General features: G+C 44.1%; 1 long non-coding RNA gene across 1 annotated transcript in view; it reads right to left on the bottom strand.

Moving 5' to 3' along the window:
• The window catches only part of LOC121438202, a 79,583-nt gene extending 66,247 nt beyond the window's left edge, over positions 1 to 13,336 (bottom strand). Inside the window, exons 1-2 of the long non-coding RNA XR_005973079.1 lie at positions 13,093 to 13,336; positions 9,928 to 10,039 (exon numbers count right to left, since the gene is read on the bottom strand). This is a non-coding gene — a long non-coding RNA (uncharacterized LOC121438202). The remainder of the gene's footprint in view (positions 1 to 9,927; positions 10,040 to 13,092) is intronic.
• Between the last annotated feature and the right edge of the window lie 5,274 nt (positions 13,337 to 18,610).

The raw sequence follows: 18,610 nt of genomic DNA, 5'->3' as shown, positions 1-18,610 counted from the left end.
CCTCTTGGAAGAACAGATCTCATCATGAACATGAGAGAATCTTCCCACCAATGGAAGATGCGTGACAGAGGGACAGCTAATTCTGTACTGTGATTGGGCAGAATGGCCCATAGAATGTATGAATCAGAGGAAACCTCAGAAACCATCTGGTCAGTGTTTCTCAAGCTAAGGTTCCGCAGTAGGGAGCCTGTTAAAAGTACAATCATGATTCCTACACAGACAACTTTCCTTCATTCCAGGTGATCATTGACTGCTAAAGTATAATGAAGTTTCACTGACCTGGGCCTGGAGAGATGACTCAGTCAATAAAGTGCTGACCACACAAGCACAAAGTCTTGAGTTTGAATCATTAGCACCCATGTAAAAGGACGTGTGTGGTGAGCATCCATAATCCCAGTCCTGGTGGAACAGAGACAGGAGGATCCATGGAAATTACTAGCTTACTGGCCAGACAGTCTAGCCAAATTAGTGAGTTATAGGTTCATTGAGAGACCCTGTCTCAAAAATAAAATAAAATAAGATAAAGATCAGCAGAGAAAAACCCTTATTGACTTCTGAACTTATACAGAGAGGCAGACAGACACATACACACACACACACACACACACACACACACACACACACAGAGAGAGAGAGAGAGAGAGAGAGAGAGATTGGTCTGAGCTGATCATGCTGGGACACGCTTGGATTTCCAGTATTTTCTAGGCAGAGGCAGGAGAATCGCGGCAAGTTTGAGGGCAGCTTGGTTTCTATAGCAAGTTTCAGGCCAACAAAGACTATGTAGTAAGACCTTTCTCAACCCCTCCAAACAACAAAAATTACCCGCTCTAGTTTAGTCCCTTTACGTGAAAAACAAGTGAACTGAAGTCCAGAGGTGTTGTCACCCAGCCAGTGAGTGGACCCCACACTGGCCTTCTCTTCAGTATCCCGTCACCTCCCAGTGTGAGATAGGCAATGGATCAACAAGCTCTCCAGGTTTAGGGCCCACATAAATCATATGGAGGGCTGGTGGAAATACCGACCCTGGTTAGCCGCCACGGCACACAGACCAAGCTCCTGCATATGCAACAGGACTCCTGGGCAATGGGCTCTACTGGCCCATGGAGAAAACTGCTACCTCATCAGAAACACTTCATTTCATAGTGTGGAAACACAACACAACACACATACATACACATACAAACAGATATACACACACAGCCTGCTCAGGCAGGGTAGGACTCATGCCCAGGAATAGTTGGCTAGCACAAAACAAACTCAATGGTGTTTCTGTAGACTTTTTGTCTAATTTTGCTTTATTTGGACTTTTTTTGTCTTATTGGCCTTTTATTTGCATATTTTTGACTTCTGTTTTTGTGGGGAAGGTTTACATGTTTGTTGCTTGTTTTGGGAGGACATAAAGCTGGAAGAACAGAGTACTGGGGAGGATCTGGAAAGAGTTGGGGGTGGGGAAACTTGATCAAAATATATTTTATGAATTTTCCAATAAAAATACAAATTCTTGCTATGAAAAAAAGAAAAAAAGGAAGGAAAAAAAGAAAAAAGGAAGGAAGAAAAGAAGGAAGGAAGGAAGGAAGGAAGGAAGGAAGGAAGAAAAGAAAGAAGGAAGGAAGAGCTGATGAACAGAGGCCCTGCCCAGATACAGTGGCCAACCCCTTCATTGTTTTCTCACCTTTTACCTTGCATTCGAGACAAATCATTCATTGCTCCTACCTAAAAGGAAGGAGAACTCAGCCCTCGTGGATACCTCCTGGGAACTTTCAAATGATTCCCAGCTGATAAACACCCAGTTTAGGCACGTGCAGTGTCCTAAAACCCCACCAAAGATTTCACATCTGATCGTCTACTGGTGATGCTCCATCAGGAAGGACAATTTCAAGGGAAAATTAGCCCTACCACAAGTTCTGCAGCTTCGTATTAATAATAGAAATACCCAACACAATGTAAATGAGTGTACATTATTTAAATATAATAAAGGCATAACTAGTCAAGTCATCCCCAATGAAGCACTCCCATCTCCACAATGTCTCTGAGCTCATAGAAAACAATACCCCAACCTTCCTTGAGTGAGGTTCTCACTGTTGAGGCCACCAGCACTGCTCCCCAATATGGATGTTCTCTTCTCAAACACCCCAACATCTTTCCAATAAAGTGTTTGATTGCTGTCCTTCTGCATTCTTCTATAAATTATTTGACTGATGAGAACAAGAACCTGTGCCAGGGGAACCCAGACTCCCTGGTGCTCCCCCCCCCATACCATTACAGAACCCAACCTTCCTTGTGCCCCCCATAGCATCACAGAACCCAACCTTCCTGGTGCCCCCCTATAGCATCACAGAACCCAGTCTTCCTGGTGCACCCCCCCCCCCGAGTAGCATCACAGTCAAAAAGCACTACTCTGAAAAAAACAGCTGTAGGGCTTGGGGAAGTCAACCAGGTTGCAGGGGTGGTGTTAGCACCATTGCAATGTTTTACGTGTCTTTTGTGAAGCCAGTGTATAAGGTAGGGACTGTACCACCTATAATACTCCTCTTTATTGTTGTTAGATCTTGGACCAATGGGTAGCAGCCCAGTCATCCACTGGCCATCTCTGGTCTGTTCACCTCTCACCCCACAGGCTCCTACAGCATCTTGAAGAGAGCTGGTTCCATCATCTCTAAACTTCTTTGCAATACACACAAGTAACAGTACCCAGAAACAATGAAATGCACCTCCCTTTCTTCCAAAGAACTCCTGAGCTAAAAATATAACATAATATAGAATTTAAAAAAATCCCATGCTTTGTCTTTCTGGCTGCTGTTTCTCTTTTTTCCTTGGTGGTTAGGTCTCCTGATATTTGGCCTTGATTCTTCTGCTGTCCATAGAGTGTCATTTCTTCATTCTGCATGACTTTGGGTGCTTTGAAAGCAGAATCTTGGGGATGCATAGCTCTGTGGTAAACAGATTTTCTCTCCTTTGCCTTCTTTCCCTCTACCTTTTGGGCTTAAAGGAAGCTGCATTCAAACCTGGCCAAGACTCCTTCTTGTTGGACATATTTACAACATTTCTTCTAATTTCTCTTGGCTCACCTGACTAACCAGGTGGCCTTGTTTTAATCTCCTAATTGGGAACACCCTATCTCCAGCCCCCAAACACCCATTCATCAGCTGCTAGCAGATTGGGATCAGCCTCTTTCACATCCAGTCCCTCTTGGCATCTCCCTCCCTCCTCCTTCCCTCCCCACTAGGTCCCTCTCATAGACACACATTGATAATGAATAAATCTCTTTCAGAGCAGGGAGTGTGCTGACGTGTCCATGGGGAAGCCCCACAGACACATACAGGATGGATGGCTGATGGGAGCCCTGCCGTCGGCTCTAATTAACGTATTGTTCTCTGGGCTCCAGCAGGGTTATGGATGAGCTCCGCAAAGCAGCCCACTTAACCTGAGCATCCCAGTCCCAATCTATTACTTTCTCCACCGACTTCAGCCTGGTCTAAAAGGGTTGAGTGTGGGCAAAAAGCCAAGAGAGCTTAATTTGAAGAGTTCCCTAAAGGTACCTGCCCACTTGCTTCCACTGACAGGTCACCCTATGGGACACCTGGGTTTGCCCCTCAGTAGGCAAAGAAAATACAACCAAGCGTGCCTGAAAATCTGATCTCAGTCCATGCATACAGATAGTCAGCTCTGCAGATAGGCACAAGAAAGTTACCACTTGTATGCCAGGGTTGCCTCCTTATGTCTAGTTGAAGCATCATTTGGTCTCAAAATGAAATCTTTCATTTGCATATCACAGAGAGTCTGTGATCATTCATGTGTTTACATTCTTAAGGATGTAAATTACATGAGACTCAGTTTCCCTCTCAAGAAGTTTGTCATCTAATGAGCTAATAGGAACTAGTCAAGGATGACCACACAGCAAGAGGGCCCTCCAAGAGAGGGGCTATATGTGTAAATAGAGATTACTCACTTGTTTCCTCAACATCCAGGGCCAAATGATCACACAGAAACTGTATGAATTACAACAGTGTTTGGCCAATAGCTTAGGTGTATTCCTATCTAGCTCTTACATCATAAATTAACCCATTTCTATTAAATCTATGAGTCACCATGAGGGTGTGGCCTACCAGTAGGGTCCTGGCATCTTTCTCTGACAGCTACATGGCATCTCTCTGTCTCTGCCGTCTTTCTCCCGGCATTAATTTCATTTTCCCTGCCTAGTTCTATTCTGCCCTGCCATATTCCAAAGCAACTTCTTTATTAAGCAATGGTATTAAAACATCTTCACAGCATATAGTGGAGAATCCCAAATCATTTTCCCTTTTCTCTATAAATAAAAGAAAAAGTTTTTCACTTTAACATAGTAAAACTACATATAACAAAACGGGTATCAGGCAAAATTAAAGAAAATATTATATCATCTATTTTATCTTTGTGAGTCCAAAGTTTCATATCTACTTTTTCTTTTTGTTTTTATCATAACTAAGGAAAACTATAATTATAACTATCTATTCTTCAACTCCATCAAAAACCCCAGAAGGACATAATATTACCTAAGTAAACAGGAAGTACAATATAAGCAACTTCCAAAACTCTAGAACTGACAGAGACATCTTGCTGCTTGGACAGTAACCCAAAGTTCTTCTGTCATATTAGAGCATCTATTTTCAGCCTACAGGCCTATAGTATCCAACAGATTTCTCCATGGAGCAGGAAATTTGAAAGACTGTTTTGTCTATATTGGTAGTTTGTCAATCACTTTCTTTTGTGTCCTGTAGAATATCTGACAGACTTTTTCATGAATCAGGAACCCTGGTGGACTGTCTTACCTTCTTTAGGCAGGTTTAGCAGTCATCTTTCTCTGGATCCTGCAGGCCCAATATATAGAGTATACCATCAATCAGCCAAGGCAAGAGAAGCTTCTTGCCCAAATGGCTAGCCTTGTCACATTGAAGGCTAATTCCATAATGAGTTTCTTCAATGCCCATCAACCCCCTGAAGTAACTGGTGATGTCAGAATCAGACATGTCTCATTGTTGAGAAAAGTTGAAGTTTTTAAAACATTTTAAATGCCATGTTCTATAGGTCTTTGAAAGGTTTGAATAATTCCTATCCATCTGAACTATATCTCTATACAACAAGAAAACCTAACTGACATGACTACAGTTTGAATATTATAAATGACTATCTATTAATCTGTATTTCTTAATTATAAATTACATTTTAAATGAGCTGCACAACACAATATCTTTTTTAAAAAAGTAGAAATACATATATACAATGTAACAAATTGTCCTTAAATTTCTATCAATAGACCAAGATCCATACTAATGCAAAGTATTCATCTTTATATTATATCTCCCCCCTTTTAAAAAAGAGATTGACTGCAATTATTTAACCATTTATAATCAACCCCCTTTAAATGAAAACATTTATAAACAATAATTTTTGGAATTTGGACATAGTTTTTTCTAAAATGCTTACTACTGTTTGTTGGATGAAGTATTTTTAGGGCTCACAGAGACCTTTTGGGGTGTCTTGTTCCATCAAACCACATTAGTCTGGTAGGAATCCACAGGTTCTCATCTTCTGTGGAAACAAAAGCAGAACCTCTTTTCTGAAGTAACATATCCTTAGACTCAAATTTTGAAGTCAAGATACCTTTAAAATATATATGTTGGTTTAGTTTAGCAGCCCCCAGAATCAAATGTCTCTCCGCAGTTAGCTCATTAACAATCAAAAAGTTTAAAGAACACAATAATATACATAATCCAGATTCTCTGTGTATTTTCCATCTTTATGTGACTTTTTACTCTATTACCTTTTAATATTTATTTTATTATCTTTACGGCTTAAATCTATGACTTTTGCCCTCTTTTATATTACTTTTACTGTCTCTTTAAAGAGTTTGTTTTATTTTTTTAAAATTATTTCTTCCTATTACTGCCTATACACATTTTCTTTTTTTCTTGTCCATGTACATTTTTCACACACATTATGACCTATCTGGAGGTTTATTTTTGTCTGAATCTGCCTTTATTGCATAGCTGTAATCCTTTTTTGATCACTGCTTTAAGCTGTTATGCGGGCTTGACTAGAACCAGAGTGACCGCTTTGGCTGTTGGTTCTACCCTGCTCGACTTTCCAACATGGCAAAGATCTGTTTACTGCCAACTCTGGGAGCCATGTTTACCACCCCAATTCTGGGAAGCAGTTGGCCCATTCCACCACCAAGTAACTTGTAGCATATTGCCTACAAACCCCATTTGACTACTCTATAGTGAGACCTCCCAAAAGAACTAGAGCTGTTCGTGCCACCAATACAAACCAAGAAGTCATCTCTTAAAGAATCCGTGCCTCTGCTTGCCACCAGCAAGCAGAGCCTATCTGAAAAAAAAATGTAGCTACCAAGAAGTCCAATTTACTCACATTTTTGTGGGTCTAGAAGCCCCCCTTTTAAAAGCTTTCTAAGGCTTTATGTGGATGTATATTGCTAAACATTTGGGTACTATTATGTAAGTCATATATGGGCATCTAAAGATGGTGACATAAGATTGAAAATGAGCAGTGATTAACCGAGGGATTTTAGAGGCAACACTGATACGCTGGTAAGGAGGGTCACCTGGTCATGGGGTTACAAGGATGAAAAAGACATCACAGAGGGAGCATGGAGTATTTGGTGTGTTTCAAGGGAATCAAGGGTAATTTGTCTGGACAGGAAAGATGTGTACTTGGTTCAAAAATAGGCAAGGACTCTGTTAGTGAGCTTGGACTTCAGAGCAGGGCTGCCTATATCTTGTTGAGCATCAGAGCAGTATGGGAAAGGTTGTATGTGTGACTAAGAACAAAGGTTAATCTGTCATGGATATGCAGGAAGAGTGTGAAAAGTGTGGTGTTGAGAGGCTGATTAGGAGGTTGGTTGAGATGCAGAGTGATAATAGGGGCTACAGTCTTCAAATTTCAGAAGAAAGGTAAAGGAACGAAGGACTCAAAGTGAGATGCCCCAAGTAGCTGTCAATTGCAGATGGTTTCTCAGCACGAACACCTCCCAACTCCTAACCCCCCCGGGGGGGGGGGATTTGTCCAAGATCATACAACTAGAAGTCAATTTTCAGTTTCCAAGTTTATGGTAAGCAACCCAGATGAGTTACCATGATTATAGCTTTTCAGGTGTACCAAGAGCCAAGAGGCTATAAAGGACCCTACTCACTCCTGAAAACTTTAGCAGCGTACTTAAGTTTCATCAGGATATCCCACCCTGTTGGACAGAAAGATGACTTTCTGTCTACCCCACTTCCAATCCTATGGCCAGTGGGAGCCACAGCAATATAGTAGAAAGGAGAGAGAATGGGACTAAAATGTTTCCATAGCCTCGTTATCTGTCAAACTTGGGTGAGCCACCCAGTATCTCTGAGGTACAAGGTCCTCAGTCAGAAGACAGGCCTAACTACTTCATGGGATGAGGGTAGTGAAGATTATAGAGAGTGTGACTAACAGAGTACACAGAAGCCAAATAAATCATTAAATACAGTGTTCATGATTGTTAATCTTATACACGCACAGATTTCTAGACCTAGAACAAAAAGGGCCCAACCTTTGTTGGTAAAACCAAAGACTTCAACTGTAAATTATAGAATGGGAGACCACAGAGCCTGGAAGGCAAAGACCTACATCTGAGAACAGACTCTAGCTGTGCAATGCTGGTTATGGTTCACCAATGTCTGCATTCTCCTCTTCTTCCTACAGTGAGAACTAGACTGTATCTCCCAGCCTCCTTGGTCATTATGTATAGCCACATGACTATGTTCTATGCTGTGGAGTGTGAACATAGATGATATGCGCCATCTCCAGGTCTTGCCCAGAAAAGCATATCACAAAGGATTCTTACCTACTATTTTCCATTCACCTCCCTAATTGAGATGCTCCAAGAACCTGATGGGCAGAAGAACTGCAAAACAGAAGTTGCTTAGGCGCCCTGACTACTACTCTAATAGAGCATCCTAGCATCCTACCAACCCCAGCTGTAGAGAGGAAAGCTGGAGAAGCTGTGCTGACCCATTGAGATATGGGGATGTTTACAGCAATGGCCCTACAGATACACTTAAATCATTCATTCACCTTATTTGAGGCCCATAATCCTCACCTCCAAGGTTCACAGCTAAAACCTATAGCGTTCATACTGAATGGCGAGTGTAAAGAGAGAAATGGGTTAAAAGAAGGAGGATGCAAGCAGCCAAGAACTCACTAATGTCAATAATCAGTACTGTCTTGTGCAATCTACCCCTTGAGTCATATCCTGAGTCCCTCATACCCCAGGTGCTTCAAAAATTTCATTGAAGATGGTAGAATGCACAGAAGTCAAGAATTGACTGTTTCCTCCTACTTTTCTTTGGCAAAATAAAAATTAAAAAACCAGTCACTTTTTCTGCATCTACTTGCTTTCATTCCCTTACTCAATATCTACCCATACAGACTTTCTTAACTCTTAGAGTGGACCCAGATAGAGCACCAATCTGTCCTGCTGAAGGACCACACTCAGTCTGGAGTCAGCACCCCTCCCTCATCTTTTCAGCAATGAATAACAGAGGAAGTTGGGAAAGGTTGTGGAATTCATGTTAATGCGTTAATTGCAAAAGTCAATAAGAATCCAGACTCCAGAACAACCCCACCCCCTCAGGTGTGGGAGAGAAATGGCTACCAAAAGAGTGTCAGCATGGCCTTGAGAGGTACCCCTGCAGAAGAACATGCATGTGTACCTGAGCACACATGAGTGATGGTGAGGGTGTGCTTAAGATGTGTCAATACATGTGCCTGCATCTAAGAAATGGGTATCTTCTGTATGTATATGTTTTGGTCTCCTTAGAGATGTGTGTGTGTGTATGTGTGTGTGTGTGTGTGTGTTTGCATGTGTTTGTGAGGTATGTATGTGTGTATATACATTTGCATGTGATTAAGATGCGTCAGTACACACACACATATTGTCTAAGTGTGTGTTTGTTTGTCCATGTACACACATGGTTTGGTCTCTTTAGGAGTATAGACATGTACTTGAGTGTTTGTGAGATGTGCATGTGTGTGCATCTGTGTGGATGTGTTTAAAGCACATGCATCCATGTATGTTAAAAGGTATGTTTGTGCTTATATGGATGCATTTAAAGTATATATACATATAGGTCTATTTGAATGTTTGAGGAGTGTGTGGGTATACCTGTGTAGCTATGCTTGAGGACCTCATACAAGCCTTTGTGCATATGTGCATGTGTGAGTGTGTGGGTACCTTAGGTAGGGAGTGATAGGAGAGCAACAGAAATACGTCTATGCAAGACTTTTGCATCTTGTTTCCTTCAGAGGACTCCCTGGAATCGCAGTGGATAGGCAATGCATTACTCTTAACAACGTTCCTAGCCCCCCCCCCCTGCCCCGAATCTTTATCCTGGAAAATTTGGGGCAGGAACCCTGAAGAAGACACACTCTTTCCTTGTGAATGTGTGTTCTGCTACAGGGTGCAGCAGATTCTGGACTCGACTGCACTCCAGGACCTGTCCCCCCAGCTCACGGAGAGGATAGTGTGCAAGAAAGAAGAGGAGAGTCCGTCCTCTTAGGAACAAAGACAGCTGGGAGGCCAGGTGGGTGGGGGAGCTGGAGCAGGAGCACCATGGGCCCTGGGAGGATCTCAATTCTCAGCCCTGCAGGAGGCCCAGGGAGAAGTGCTGGCAGCCTGGTGGGCCTGCCAGGTTAGGAACAAGCCCCTGACACAGGGGTTTGCACAGGCGCACAAATGAAAGAAAATCAGAGGAGATGAAACCATACAAATTTCAGGTAATAGAAAGGGAGGAAAGAGATGTGTGTGTGGCCTGGGTCTCAGCTCAGAAAGGTCGGTTCCAAGAAGATGCTGGCCAACTTTATATTACTTTTCAAAAAGCCAGTGAGCTGAAAAATAACTCTCACCTTTTTTTCTATTATTATTCGTATCTTCAGAGTTTCTTCTTCACATTGTTTTCTGCATCTCGCTTGTTCATTTCTCCCCAGCCTGATTTCATTTGGAGATTTGGCCTGCAGCCTGGAGGGAAGACGGTCCTTCTAAGAATGCATTTATTTTGAATCCTCAGCAGCGGCCGAGTTGCTCCAGCCCAGTCATAGGGCTGGAGGCAGATGGCAGGGAAGGGGCTGGGACTTGAACTGGGGAAGGATGAGGGTGGACAAGTCACAGGAACCTGTGTGCCATTCACAGTAAATACACACATGTATTTGTACGTCTGAGGTTGAATAAGCCTAAGGGTTGCTGAAAGAGCACACACAGCACAGCAGGAGGAGTGTGCCTTGCCAGCATTCCAGGTGTGTATGAGAGGCTCCTCCAGCTGTACATGTTTTATGACATGTTGAGCGGGCATATACATGGGCATGTGTGGGTTCACCCTCCCCTGTGCAGGTGAAAGGGATGTGGGATGGCTCTCTTCTGCCTCACTAGAGTCTACAATGGCAGCGACTGGCTCCTTCACCTTTTGCCAAGCTCGGTGAGGCGCAGATGTTGTTTGAACCAGGGAAAATGTCAGCCCCCAGGAGGAGCCCAGCTTTAACTTACAGCAAGCCCCTAGGAAGCATGGCAGTGTATTCTGGGTATTGTGCTTTGGGTCCATTTGCATTTGTTCTTTCCAGTAGCTAAGGGCTGGTGGGTGGTGTGAAGAAGGGGGCATGCTTCCTCAAGTGCTTCCAGTTCCTCCCAGTTTCTCCAAGCCCTTGGTGAGCCTGGCACCAAAAGATACCACAGACCAGGGTGGGGTGGGAAAAAAGGAGCCTTAATCAGCCTTGCCCTTACCATCAAAGCAACCTAGACTTGTTCTTCCTGGCCTGATTGTCTGTCCTATAAACAGTGACACAGTCCGAGCTTTGCAGAGGAAAAGGTGCAGATGTCCAGCCCTCCTGAGAAGTGTATGCCTTCACCTGCCCCTAAATTGGGAACTCTGTGTGACATTCAGCTCCTTCCTAAGGGGACCTCAATGGGCTGTGCAGGAAGTCAGTATGTAAGAGAACTGTACTCCCATGGCCCGATCACCCCAGAAGTCATGGTTCATTAAAAACACCATACGATTTAAGCAGATGGGGAAATTTTGGTCAGCCACTCAAACAGGGGTACAGAGCCAATAAGTAGAAAGGCCCTCAAATTTGGCCCAGGGCTCTGCCATCATGGGGGCCACTGCTATGGAGAGCTGACTAGATTGAGCAAGCTAGAAGAGAGAGTATCCAGAGAGAGGAAGAAGCCACACCTTAAACTTGGATTCCTCCAGCTCATCAGAAGACGCAGGCCCAGGGCATTCCTAGCGAATGTGGAGTCCCATGTGTATCACCTGCGGGAGCCCCACACAGTGGCTTCCTGATTTAATTCTCAACTGCTATCAATCTATACCTGTAGAGCGCCAAGGAACGGGCAGTTGGGTGTGACAAGGAGATGCTGTGTGACCATGCTGAAGTCACTTAAATTCTGACAGTGGTGTGAATGGGACCATAACTTTCAGAGTTACTGATGTTTGAACAAGATGATGGATGCTGATGGGCCTCGAGCGGGTAGATCTTCTACTTCGGTGGCCAACGTAGCCTATAGGTGGGCTCTGCTAGGATCACCTGTTTTCTTAGTCCTCGAACCATGGGAAGTCAAGGGGTCAAGCCACAGGAGAGATTCTACTGAACTAGGACACCCGGGCTGTAAAAACTCTAATGTGGGTTCGGCTCCTTTTCCTGTAAAGAACCAGAAGCAACCCACCCACAGCACTAGGAAGGCCATGGACAGCCCTAGAGAAGGTCCCAGCAGGAGGACAGCTTAGAAACACTTCCTTTTCCTTAGTGCCCTGGCTTCTAACGCCGCAGACAAGAGTTTCCCCCTTTGCTGCTTTGCCAGTACTCATGCGTAATAATAACAAGGTTAGTCCTGTTCCGGGAGATGCAGCCTCATGTCAGAACATGTTAAGGAACTTGGGTTGCCGTGGCAATGAACTTGATTTCCTAGGGTGAGATTGGACCGTTCCTTTCTGTGTGAGCTAGTGGCAGAGGCCCCTATCTCCAAGGGCTGTTAAGGAACTGGGATGAGGTAATTGATGAATTCATGTGACCTCTGTAGCCTAATTAGTCTAAAATGAACATAATAGCCCTAGCTGTGTGACCTTGTGCAAATTACTTAAACCTTCTGTGTCTCCATTTCCTTATCTAGAAAATGAGACTAATAATAGTATCCACCTCATAGGGTTAAAAGGGGATTAAGTGGGATTAACGGAGGATTATGCAAGTTAATATTCATAAGGCACTTAGAACAGTACCTGCTACATGATCCATGTTCTGTAACTTACAGTTATATCCTCGCTGGGATTATTTTTGTTGGCACAGCTCAAGAAGAGCTGCTAGTCCATTTCACAGATGAGGAACCTGAGGCGGAAGGGATTGAGTCCCTGATCTGAGACTTGCACCTGGGACTTTCTGACTGCATGTGGGGTTTCATGGTCCTCTCTCGGTAGCTTTGGTGGGTTTTCCTCCCTCTGCAGAGACTGCCTAGGAGGACGCTGGATTCCCTCTGTAGTCAGATCTTCCCTAGGGGGCAAGGGTGGGGGTGACAGAGACACCTGCTTCACCCAGACAGGAGAGCAGGCTTGGGGAAAGGGCTGGTTTGGGGTGGTTTCAGCTCTAAGGCTCTCCAACCTTTTGAGATCAGCAGTCCTCCTCCGGGGCTCTGTCTATTGGCCGATTTAGAGGCTGTGGGGTGACAGCTGTAGCTTGGAGAAAGTGGAAAGCGAGTGTGTGTGTGTGTGTGTGTGTGTGTGTGTGTGTGTGTGTGTTAAAGAGAGAGAGAGAGAGAGAGAGAGAGAGAGAGAGAGAGAGAGAGAGAGAGGAGAGGAGAGAAAAATGGTCAGCCCCCACCCATATCATCTCCAATGCTCAGTTCTCACAGGAGCACTCAAAGGGTCTCCTGCAGGTGCTTGGGGAACCTTCTCCAGCCACCCACACACACCCTGTCATAGTCACACACCCCTGCATGCATGGACACCACACACACACATACACAGAAGACATAATCAAGCACTGAATATCCTCACACGCTACTTTATCCAGCAAACAATTGAACTGTACCCTTGTGGTCTCGGTGAGGAGTTCCATCCATATTCAGGCCCCTCATTTCCTGTGGAAACAGCATGCCAGACACCCCAGCTCAAGCACAAGCTGGAAATCTCAAGCACTAACTCAGTGGGCTCTGGGTCCCCGTCCTCCATCAGGGGAGAGTAGATTTAGGCTGTGAGGAACCAGCACAGAGGCTAACAGTCCTGGACGATTTCCTGACTTCTGTACCCCTGGTCCCTTTCTCTGCCTTTTTTCCTTTCTGCCTTCTCTTCTTCTCTACTCCTTTCTCCGCTTCCCCCATCTCTTCCTCCTCCTCCTTCCCATCATTCTCCTGCATCGCCTCCTCAGGCTCCCCGGCTTTCTCCCTTCCACGCCTTCCAGGCCTCCTCCTCCATCCAGCCCTGGAAAGTTCCGGTCTGCACTGGGAATTTCAGTTTCCGGCCCAGTTATAATGGGGGGGGGGCGTGCAGTTGGGGAGCTTGGAAGCTGTTTTGGAGTGTGCGTGTCTATGAATACCAAGCATGTTAATAGGTTAAAGTAAATCTAAAGTAACATTTGAAAGCAGAGAGATGAAAGCAGATCACAGGCCAAAGATCAAACAATCTAGAGCCACTTCTAAGCCTTTTACAGCTGGAGGTTATTAGCATTTGAGAGTGAAGAGCATTAGAGGGAGACAGGGGGGGAAAGTTGGAAGGAATTTTTGTTGTGGAGATAAAAACTAAAATAAATGACAGTGGAAAGGGAGAACTAGAAAGAGGCTGCCTCGTTTTAAAAAACTACATTAAGACAGTGGTGGAGAGGAAGCCCTGTATTTTTAGCTCCACAGCCAGCATCAGGGCTTGGTGCTGAGGCTTGAAGCCTCCAGGCTGTCCTCTCCCTCTTCTTCCCCTTCCTCACTTTTTCACTCTTTCCTCCCTCCCCACTCACTCCTCTCAGCCCTCCCTCCCAGGTGGCCCTCTCCTCCTTCCCTCCTCCAGACTTCTGGTTCCCTTCCCCTCCAGGAATGAGACACAAAAGGCCCTGCTCTGGGTGTGAAGTGGGCGTGTGTGTGTGTGTGTGTGTGTGTGTGTGTGTGTGTGTGTGAGAGAGAGAGAGAGAGAGAGAGAGAGAGAGAGAGAGAGAGAGAGGGTGGAGCCAGGCTCTTCTTGTGAGCTCCTTCAGCCACCTGGTTGGGGGAGTCTGTTCAGAATATTTGGATGGATGAAGCTAAAGGTTTTTGGTGTGTGTGTGTGTGTGTGTGTGTGTGTGTGTGTGTGTGTGTGTGTGTTTCTATTGTCTTGGTATGACCAAGCTTATCTGCCAACCCCCTCAACCCACTCCTGGCTTTTATTCCACTGAACAGCCTGGGGTCTCACACCCAGTAAGCAGATACTCTTCCCTGTAAAGCTTGCTTGCCTCCACACTTTTAATTTAGTCAACCCCTATTGCCTAAGCTGCTGCTAGCGTGTGCCAGGCACTCTGGTAGGTGCTTTGAAAGCTGAGGAAGGAAGCTGGTGAGAGTGACTGTGGGCTGTGCGAGGTTAGTGGGGAAGGCAGATGTTAAATCCACAGACTTGGGAGGTTGATCGTGACCGTTTATCACAGTTCCCTCCTGGAATCACACAAATGGACAAAATCCCACCAGGAAAAAGGAAGTGGGGATGACAGAAACAGAGAGGAAATGTCTAATTTGGGGAAAATCATAAACACACACTCATGGTCAGCTGACTTAACAGGATGGATGAAGTCCGAATAGCCAACTTACAGAGGAAAGTATAGAAGACATGTCCTGTGGACCCCAGGAGGCCTGAGGAGTTAAGGGTAATTCGTGTAGAGTAAGACAGAAGGAAAAAAGCTAGGGCTGTAGGTAATTCTTCTGGACCATGCAGACAGACAAGCCTCTCCTCTCTAACCAGGTTGAGCGGGAGGAGCCAATCCCAGAAGGTGACTAGGGAGGGAACTAGAAGGCGCTTTGCAGACAGAAGGAAGGCATCAGACAACCTATACAAGACAGGGCCACTATCGATCCCCTCCCCCGGCTAGGCTTTGAAAATGGAAGCATCCAGTAGACGCCCCTCAAAACCTCAGTTGGCTTAAGGAAAAAAAAGACAATAAAAATGTATGGGTGTCCTCCCAAGAAAATTCCGTTCCATAGCTATTCATCTCACAGTAAATCCACCAGTGGGTTGGGACCCTCTTACGTCCAGAGAATGTCAGGACAGATTTTCTTTTTCTGTTTTTATTTTTTTTAATGCATATAGAGAATCAGTAAATCCCTAACTTTTATTTTCTGTTTAAGATTTGCTTGTTTTAATTCTATGTGTATAATGTGTGAAAATCTGCTTGTATGTGTGTACCGCTAGCATGCCTGGTGCCTGCAGAGACCAGAAGAATACACTGGATTCCCTGAAACCGAGGTTACAGGTAGTTGGGAACTGAACCCAAGATCTCTGGAAGAGCAGCAGGTGCTTTTAACAACTGAGCCAACTCGATGGCCCCCAATCAGGTTTTCTTAATGACTCCTTCACTCAGATGTGGACAACGCAAGAACTCTTGGCATCATGAATGCCACACAAGATGAAAGGAAGAGAAGAAAACTAGAAGAAGCTGGGACAAACTTGGGGTTGTCAAGACGCCTCCATCAGTAAAGTGCTTGCCTTCCAAGCACAAGGACCCGAACTTAACCCTGCGGGTGTGCACGTGTGTGTGTGTGTGTGTGTGTGTGTATGTGTGTGTGTGTATGTGTGTGTGTGTGTGCGTGTGTGTGTGCGTGTGTGTGTGTGTGTGTGTGTGTGCGCGCGTGCTAATGGGTGAGTGGATGGATGGGTGAGTAGATGCATGAATGAGTTGATGAATGGATGAGTGGACAAGTAGATGAATGGGTTGGTGGTTGAATGGATAGATAGATGGGTGGGTGAGTGAGTAGATGGGAAGATGGGTGGCGTGGCTGGATGATGAGTAAATGGGTAGATAAGTAAAATCATAAATATACAGTAAAATGCTAATTGTAAAATCCAGGTGTAAAATTTTTTGGCATTTCTCTGTTTTCAAAACAATAATAAAAATATGTAATAAAATATATATGCAAATATTTCCATAGTGGTATTAGCTTATAATCCCAGTACTGGGGAACAAGAGACAGACAGATCCCTGGGGCTCGCCTGCCAGTCAGGTCATCCTACCTGTTGATCTCTAGACCAGTGAAAGACCAGATCTCTAAAATAAGTGGCTAGTGCCTGGGAAATGGCATCTAAGACATCTAAGTCCTCTGGCCTCCATATGTATGTGCACATATGTGCATGCACGCCCACATGTGCATACCACATACATGAACATATGTACACACATCTATTCATATATGTGTATATAATATCCTCGTAGAGATAAAAGCAGAGATTTCACCTGAAATAAAAAAAATGGTAGATGGGAGACAGAGAGATCCCAGATAGGTGTAGATTCAAGCTATCATACATGACAATCAAAGCACAAGAGAGAACTCTTGGCTATTAAAAGTGATGGAAAAAATTCAAAATTCAATAAAAGGTTTGAAAGATAAAATAGATGAAATTTCCCCAAAAGTGGAACAGAAAGAGAGAGAATACGAGGCAGAGAAAGGCAGATAATGGCAAAGAAAATGAGAACATTAAAGTATCAGTTCAGGAGGTTGGTCATTTGACCGTTAGGAATTCTAGAGAGGTTCAGAGAAAATGGAGGGATAATTATCAAAGAAATAATAGAAGAAAATTTCCCCAAGCTGAGAGATGTTGGTCTGCAAATTGAAAGGGTCATTAAAGGTCTAAGGTATGTGCTGGTGATGTCTCGGGCACCAGAGATAGGAGCTTCTAAAAGCTGAGAGAAAGCAGCTCTCGACTGATGGGAAGGCAGTTTCTCTGGGGAAAATAAGTTATAGATTATCTGATACATTCAGTCAGGTAGCAAATAAAGATGATAGAATTTTCTGGTTCTGTTAAATCGCTCTGTGTATGTGTGTGTATGTGTGTGTGTGTGTGTGTGTGTGTTCGTGTGTGTATGTATGTGTGTTGCACAGCAAAGAAAGCTAACTGGAAATGAGGAGAACAAAGTTGTACAAGAAGGATCATTACACTGTGCTGTCTGAGGAAGGAAACTTACATTTATTGTTGTGTGTGAAGATGATGCTGATTGAAGTTTTTAAAGTGTGATGTAAGTATAGTATAGGAACAAAAACAAAGTGAATGGGTAGATGGATAGATGAGTGAGTGAGTGAGTGAGTGAGTGAGTGGATTGGTGGGTGGATGAGTGGGTGGGTGAATGAGTGGATGGATAGATGAGCTGGTGGGTGTATTGGTGGGTGGATGGGTATGTGAGTGGATGAGTGGATGGCTGGATGAGTGGATGGCTGGATGAGTGGATGGCTGGATGAGTGGATGGCTGGATGAGTGGATGGCTGGATGAGTGGATGGATGGATGAGTGGATGGATGGATGAGTGGATGGCTGGATAAGTGGGTGGGTGGATGAGTGGTGGATGAGTAGAGGCGTGGATGGGTAGATGGATAGATGAGTGGGTGGGTGGGTAGATGGATTGTGTGTATATATGCACTATGCATGTGTTAATGGGTGAATGGATGGACAGGTAAATGCATGAATGAGTTGAGGAATGGGTGAGTGGATAACTGGATAAATGGGTTGAATGGATAGACGGTTGGGTGGTGAACAGAATGGTGGACAGGTGGCTGGCAGATGGGTAAATGGGTAGATGAGTAAAAAAAAATGAAGATACAGTAAAATGTTAATTGTATAATCCAGGGATTATGGGTTGTCACTAAAAATTTTTTTGGCATTTTTATGTATTAAAACCATAATAAAATAAAATATGTAATAAAACCTTGGGTTAATATGTAGTGGTGTGTTATTTAAATGAAAAGATCTAGCTAAAGGGAGAATCGAACAAGAGTTGGGAGTAATTGACTATGGAGGGTGGAAGAAGAGGTGTTTCAGGTCAATGGATTCTCCTACAAAATCTTAGGATATTATTTGATTTTTTAAATTTTGTGTATAAGTCACTTTGGTTAAAACACTAATTTACAAAGGGAAAGAGATATTTTACACTGAGATGTCTATTAAGTCATTTAAAATGCTTGCACAAAAATATACAATATCATTCCTTGTGACTGTAATGAAAAACAAGAGCAAGGGATCATGATGATGTGGGGTCCCTGGGACTTCTTAGCTGTGAGTTCTGGAAGGTTCTCTGAGTAAGGACAGAAAGGTTCCAGACAAACAGAAAAAGCATAAGAAAGGTCCAAGGCTGGACTAAGAAGGGCAGTGGGGAGAGAGGAAAAGGAGAAAGGGATGCTGGGACTCAGGGTAGACAGCTTGGGCACAATGGAGCCCAAAGGACTCCTGGCTATTTGCTAACTGATACCTATTTGTAACTGATACCTTTTGGCCATCTTCTAATATTACCCTGTGCTGATAATATTTCTGGAAGCTTCTATCTGTGTGCCCAAGGTTGCAAAGACTGGAAAAGGGGCATCAAGACATTGCTGTGGTACCGGATGTTAGGGAACT

Source organism: Microtus oregoni, unplaced genomic scaffold (genome assembly GCF_018167655.1).
Source record: "Microtus oregoni isolate MIOR12 unplaced genomic scaffold, Mior012 000055F_ref0000237, whole genome shotgun sequence".
Classification (NCBI taxonomy): Eukaryota; Metazoa; Chordata; class Mammalia; order Rodentia; family Cricetidae; genus Microtus; species Microtus oregoni.
Note: the sequence above shows the minus strand (reverse complement) of the source record. Positions and strands in the feature narration are given on the sequence as shown.